Raw genomic sequence first — 7,103 nt, 5'->3', positions numbered from 1 at the left:
GACTGGAATTTTCCAGATGACAGAGTACTGTGTCTGGCAAAGAGGAAGAAACTGTTGTGAAGTCAATTTTCCACTGTTCCTATGCCTATCATGCACATATCGGGATTATTCTCATTAAACTAGATTACATAATGTAATGCTTTGGTATGCGTCCAAGCCCCACTTGCTGGCTTTCTCTTGGACATCATTGTACTTTGTCATACAACCCCAATTACAATGAAGTTGGGACGTTGTGTTAAACATAAATAAAAACAGAATACAATAATTTGCAAATCATGTGCAACCTATATTTAATTGAATACACTACAAAGACAAGATATTTAACATTCAAAAAGATAAACTTGATTGTTTTTAGCAAATAATCATTAACTTAGAATTTTATGGCTGCAACATGTTCCAAAAAAGCTGGGACAGGTGGCAAAAAAGACTGAGAAAGTTGAGGAATGCTCATCAAACACCCGTTTGGAACATCCCACAGGTGAACAGGCTAATTGGGAACAGGTGGGTGCCATGATTGGGTATAAAAGGAGCGTCCCTGAATTGCTCAGTCATTCACAAGCAAAGATGGGGCGAGGTTCACCTCTTTGTGAACAAGTGCGTGAGAAAATAGTCAAACAGTTTAAGGACAATGTTCCTCAACATACAATTGCAAGGAATTTAGGGATGTCATCATCTACGGTCCATAATATCATCAAAGGTTTCGGAGAATCTGGAGCAATAACTGCATGTAAGCGGCAAGGCTGAAAACCAACATTGAATGTCAGTGACCTTCGATCCCTTAGGCAGCACTGCATAAGAAAACGACATCAATGTGTAAAGGATATCACCACACGGGCTCAGAAACACTTCAGAAAACCAATGTCAGTAAATACAGTTCGGCGCTACATCCGTAAGTGCAACTTGAAACTCTACTATGCAAAGCAAAAGCCATTTATCAACAACACCCAGAAACGTCGCCAGCTTCTCTGGGCCCGAGCTCATCTACGATGGACTGATGCAAAGTGGAAAAGTGTTCTGTGGTCTGATGAGTCCACATTTCAAATTGTTTTTGGAAATTGTGGACATCGTGTCCTCCGGGCCAAAGAGGAAAATAACCATCCGGACTGTTATGGACGCAAAGTTCAAAAGCCAGCATCTGTGATGGTATGGGGCTGTGTTAGTGCCAATGGCATGGGTAACTCTGCCATCTGTGAAGGCACCATTAATGCTGAAAGGTACATACAGGTTTTGGAGAAACATATGCTGCCATCCAAGCAACGTCTTTTTCATGGACAACCCTGCTTATTTCAGCAAGACAATGCCAAACCACATTCTGCATGTGTTACAACAGCGTGGCTTCATAGTAAAAGAGTGCGGGTACAAGACTGGTCTGCCTGCAGTCCAGATCTGTCTCCCATTGAAAATGTGTGCCGCATTATGAAGCGTAAAATACGACAACTGAGACCCCGGACTGTTGAACAGCTGAAGCTGTACATCAAGCAAGAATGGGAAAGAATTCCACCTACAAAGCTTCAAAAATTTGTGTCCTCAGTTCCCAAACGTTTATTGAATGTTGTTAAAAGAAAAGGTGATGTAACACTGTGGTAAACATGACCCTGTCCCAGCTTTTTTGGAACGTGTTGCAGCCATAAAATTCTAAGTTAATGATTATTTGCTAAAAAAAATGAAGTTTAGCAGTTTGAACATTAAATATCTTGTCTTTGTAGTGTAGTAAATTAACTATAGGTTGAACATGATTTGCAAATCATTGTATTCTGTTTTTATTTGTTTAACACAACGTCCCAACTTCATTGGAATTGGGGTTGTAGTTAAGTACAATACTTTAAATTCTTCCGAAGGTCTGGAAGACCCGCTCCTTGAGCCGTCACCTGATCGTGGTTTGTGTGTCCCAATGATCATAGGTGCTAAGTTGTCTGGGGCTTCACGCCCCTGGTAGGGTCACCCATGGCAAACCGGTCCTAGGTGAGGGACCAGACAAAGCACGGCTCAAAGACCCCTTATGACAAAGACAAAAAATGGACTCAGGTTTCCTTTGCCCGGACGGGGGTCACCGGGGCCCCCCTCTGGAGCCAGGTGGTGGGGCTTGAAGGCGGCGAGCGCCTGATGGCTGGGCCTGCACCCATGGGCCCGACCCGGGCACAGCCCGAAAGGGTAACGTGGGTCCCCCTTCCCATGGGCTCACCACCTGTGGGAGAGGCCATCGGGGTCGGGTGCAGTGCGAGCTGGGCGGTGGCCGAAGGCGGGAACCTTGGCGATCCCCGGCTACAGAAGCTGGCTCTGTGGACGTGGAATGTCACCTCTCTGGCAGGGAAGGAGCCCGAGCTGGTGTGTGAGGTCGAGAAGTTCCGACTAGATACAGTCCGACTCGCCTCCACGCACAGCTTGGGCTCTGGTACCAGTCCTCTGGAGAGGGGTTGGACTCTCTTCCACTCTGGAGTTGCCCACGGTGAGAGGCGCCGAGGAGGTGTGGGTATACTTATTAATCCCCGGCTCGGCGCCTGTATGTTGGGGTTCACCCCGGTGGACGAGAGGGTAGCCTCTCTCCGCCTTCGGGTGGGGGGACGGGTCCTGACTGTTGTTTGTGCCTATGCACCAAACAGCAGTTCAGAGTACCCACCCTTTTTGGAGTCCTTGGAGGGGGTGCTGGAGAGCGCTCCTGCTGGGGACTCCATCTTTCTGCTGGGGGACTTCAATGCTCACATGGGCAATGACAGTGAGACCTGGAAGGGCGTGATTGGGAGGAACGCCCCCCCCCCCCCCCCCCCCACCCCCCGATCACAACCCGAGCGGTGTTCTGTTATTGGAATTCTGTGCTCATCAGGGCTTGTCTATAAGGAACACCATGTTCAAGCATAAGGGTGTCCACATCTGCACTTGGCACCAGGAAACCCTAGGTCGCAGTTCGATGATCGACTTTGTGGTCATGTCATCGGACTTGCGGCCACATGTCTTGGACACTCGGGTGAAGAGAGGGGCGGAGCTGTCAACTGGATGAAGTGGCTGGGGAGAGGCAAGTCTGGGTGTCCCTACTAAAGCTACTGCCCCGCGACCCGACCTCAGATAAGCGGTAGAAAATGGATGGATGGATGGCCTGGAAGACGTATTTTGCTGAGTGGGGTAATAAGTGTTTATTCCAGTCCTGTCTCCACACATTCGCTTCACCTTTGCATGGGTTTGAATGATCAAATGAGAAATGACAAAAGGAGAAGTGTTTGTTTATTGGCAGCACAATGCTCCATTGGCTTGCAGTGTTGCTTAATTCAGTCCAAACCAATGGACCATGGAGTGAGTATTTGCTTCCACTTGATTTGGGTATTGGTAAATCGATGTAGTTAGTTAATTTCACATTAAAAGCACAGCCTATAAAAGTCAGGGATTATCACGGTCTTAATGAGCAAGAACATTCCTTTGCGGGTGGGGATTGTATCAAATTGTAAAAGACAGTGGGTGTCGTAGAATCTGTTTTTGGGCAGTATGTGTAAGTTTGCAGGAGCAGAAGTTAAGGAAGGCAAGCCATTTGTGACCCGCTCATACATGACATCACCGAAAGACATGCACGTGGAAGCAAAGGAGACAGCATACAAGAAGAAAACAAGAAGACGATCTTCATTCCCCGCCAGGAACCGAACCTGCTGGGGACTCCGTTCTTTAGTTTAACTTTTGAACTTTTGCCATACCGTAGTTATATTTTGTTCGTTAATAATTTGAAGATGATTAAGAAGGAGTCAGAGTCATTAATGGTCATTATTCTATCTATCTATCTATCTATCGACCGACCGACCGACCAACCGACCGATCTTTCGAAAGTTGAGTTTCTATTTTTCTTGAATAAGGTGGGTTTTCTTTCTTTGATAGTTTGTAGTTTCATATTTTTTTTCCACTTACGCAGGAATGATCGTTGCATTATCATACCCTGCATCTACTTTAGGACTGTTAGGAGTTGAAGAGCAGAGTAAAATGTTTACACTCATTTACATTCCCAACTCAATGTACTTTGCAGTCTAGTGTCAACAGGGCATAGATTAGAAACCCAGGCTGGCGGATGTGATGCCAGGCCCAGAAGTTCGCATATGGTGAGATCTCAGCATATGTGCTGGGTTCAGCCAAAAAGTAGATTTAATGCATAAACTGTTGGAACGTATAAAAGGCCAAAAGGTTGGGTACGTATATTATTATATGCGTGAGGATGGCAGGCTGCACAACATGCTTCGCACTCACAAAAGCACCTTTGACAGTTGCGCTCTCATTGAATGGAATTTTACTCACATACATGCACAGACACGTACACACACAAAATGCCATGAGGTCACGCAGTAGCATGAGTATGGGCGCATTAATTCATCAGGCCACCCAGTGTTCAGAGTTTTAAGAGACCCTGAAAACTAAGTTGATCCTGATGTGTTAAACAGGTCTCATTTCCACTCAGACAGTGGAAAATGACTGGGACCAGAAGCCTTACTAATGAGTAGATCACGTTCTTTATTATTATTCTCCAGCTCTACAATGACACAAACTGAAATGCCTACAAGTTAAATGTTCATAAGGTTTAATCATCATAGCCTGGATGTTTTTTTTAAAGGTGACTTCAGGTCCTTATATATCTGCAAAGCAATCCAGACTCAAACATTATTTTGCCCATTAGCTCAACATCTTAGTTTTATCGTATAGCCTCCCCAAGAGAATTGTGGAACATCAAGAAACCAATCATTTTCTTAAAAGAGAGAGTATTGAGTCAATATTGAATTTCAAATGAATGAAGAAAAAGAACTGCAACCTTTTCCAGGTTGAAACTTGAAAAAAATATGAAGCAATGTATTCATTTAACAAATAAAATCTGAATATGCATGGGTTTTCCCAGGCTACGCCAACATCCTCAAAACATGCTTATGAAACTAACTAGACTGTAAACTGTCCGTAACTATTAATGTGAGCGTGTATAGTTGTTTGTCTACAGTATATGCGATTGGCGTACAATGAACATGTCATGGGAGTGTGTTCTGGTTGTTGTTTTCCCCCTGTCTCGTACACACCTGCTCCTGAGAGCATCTTCCCAACCTGTGCCTCGCTTACCCTAATTACCCCATGCATTTAACCTCGTGTCTCATTCTTTCTGGTCGCCAGTTCATTGTACCTTGTTTCCACGTCACCGACTCATAGTAAGCCTAGACACTGTTCAGATAATTAACCTTGCCTTTTTGCCTCACATTGTTTGGACACTGTTGCCTTTGCGGATTGCCCGCCTGTGTACCGACCTCTGCCAGTTTATTAAACCTCTCTTTTTGAAACTGTCCATTTGAATTGGAGTCGTGCATTTTGGGTCCTGTCCTTTGTTCCGTTCATGACAGAACATATTAAAAAGAGATATGAACAGCTTTTAAAGTGATGTACAATGTGTGGTCCACTTGCCGAGGGCACTCTCAGGCCTGAACACAGTAGATTTCCAGATGTGTTGTTTGCTGCTGACTTATGTAAGGTAAGCGTGGGTGGGGCCAGTGGGTCCATTGTCTGCTGTCTGCTATGTTGATTGAAAATGTTTAAATGTTGATTCAGTCTCACAGCACTACGTATGTTAGCAGGCAAAATTAACCCTTAGCGTATTCAAGGATGCTTGTATAAAGGCTTGGAAAACGGGGTGTTTTCTATGTGCTCAATAGGCCAGACCTGATCATCATTATGACTGTGTTTCACAACCTATTGGTTTTACGACAGAATACATGGAAAATATAGAATTGGGACTGTTCTTTAGGATAATAAAGAGCACAAACTATGTGGTTCACTTAAGTTTTAACAAGCAAATAGGATCAGGACAGTCCTGTTCCAGATCCAGACGCCTTTTTTTATGGACTCAGATCTATTTTTAACCTACTATACTGATTACAATCCCTTAAGGCGAAGTTGATCTTACCAACTGCATGTTTTGTGTGGCACACCACACGGAGAACCAGATCACACACATGCCAGTATGCAAGAAGATATGTCAGAGTGAAAGAGGCGGGAAAACTATGTGGTGCCTCTTGCGTTCTCTGCAACCCTCTTTTTTGATGAACCATTTGTATGCTGCTGTGTTTTAATGTTCATGATGGTGGTACTTGGAGAGCAAAATATTTTTTTATTTATTTTTGGATTTTTTTTTTAGGTGGTACTTGGTTTAAAAAGTAACAGAATCACAGATTTAGACGAGTGTGTGTAATTTAACAAGCTCCAACCTTTGCAAACCCACTTAAAAAAAATTTCAACGGCCACATTAAAAAACAAAAAATTACAACTGCAGTATAATACATGCATCCATGCCAGACGTTATGGACCTGAGCTTGAAGACATGTTAATGGACTGGACATCTTAGGATTTTAATTGAATACCTGTGCCACAAGTTGACATTGTCTTTCTTTTCTGTTTATTCAACTCTGCCCCTAAACTTGTAGACACTTCAAATTATAATCAAAGTCAGCTGGGCTAGGATGCAGCTCACCCATGACCCTAATGAGGACAAGTGGTATGGAAAATGGATGGTTGGATAGTTCTATTAAGTGCTGTTTTAGTTAGATCAATGGGATCAACAGAGAGTAATACAGCAAATGGCGACTACTATTTCTGTCTACATGATTCAGCAGTCCAAACAATTTCAGTGTTCACTTGAAAAATGTTTCAACATTCCTGCACATGTGAAAAAACAAACAAACAAATAATGTCAGTTGAGTTAGAATCACAGGAGCCAGTGGACAATCATCTGAAATCCTGAATTGAAACGTGTCAACGAGTATTGAATTTCAAATACACCACTCGTAATTGTTGGGCAAATCAAAAAGGTAGAACATTTACGCAATTTACAGTAACAAATGTAGTTATAACAGCCATCTGCATGCCATTTTCATTCTAAACTGGCTGTTTTCAAACCAAGGCCACTCCTGACGTCAGCAATTTTGGAGAGGAACCGGCGAACATTCCTAAGATGAAGAGGGATCCAGATATAGACTCATTCCCCTGGACCCCATCCCCGCTCTGCCAAGTTCCTCTCAGCCAGGTCAACACTTTCAGCTGTTTATTTCCTTTTTTCAAAAAAAGAAAAAAAAAAGTATTACTTTAATTTGTACCATTTTGACCTG

At 43.5% G+C, this 7,103-nt stretch overlaps 1 protein-coding gene across 1 annotated transcript in view; it reads right to left on the bottom strand.

The window, feature by feature from the left end:
- LOC133482130 (uncharacterized) overlaps window positions 1–7,103 on the bottom strand; it is a 240,958-nt gene that overhangs the window by 17,456 nt on the left and 216,399 nt on the right. The window lies entirely within an intron of this gene.

This window comes from Phyllopteryx taeniolatus, chromosome 8, assembly GCF_024500385.1.
Source record: "Phyllopteryx taeniolatus isolate TA_2022b chromosome 8, UOR_Ptae_1.2, whole genome shotgun sequence".
Taxonomy (NCBI): Eukaryota; Metazoa; Chordata; class Actinopteri; order Syngnathiformes; family Syngnathidae; genus Phyllopteryx; species Phyllopteryx taeniolatus.
The sequence above is the reverse complement of the archived record's forward strand: the minus strand, read 5'-3'. Positions and strand labels throughout refer to the sequence as shown.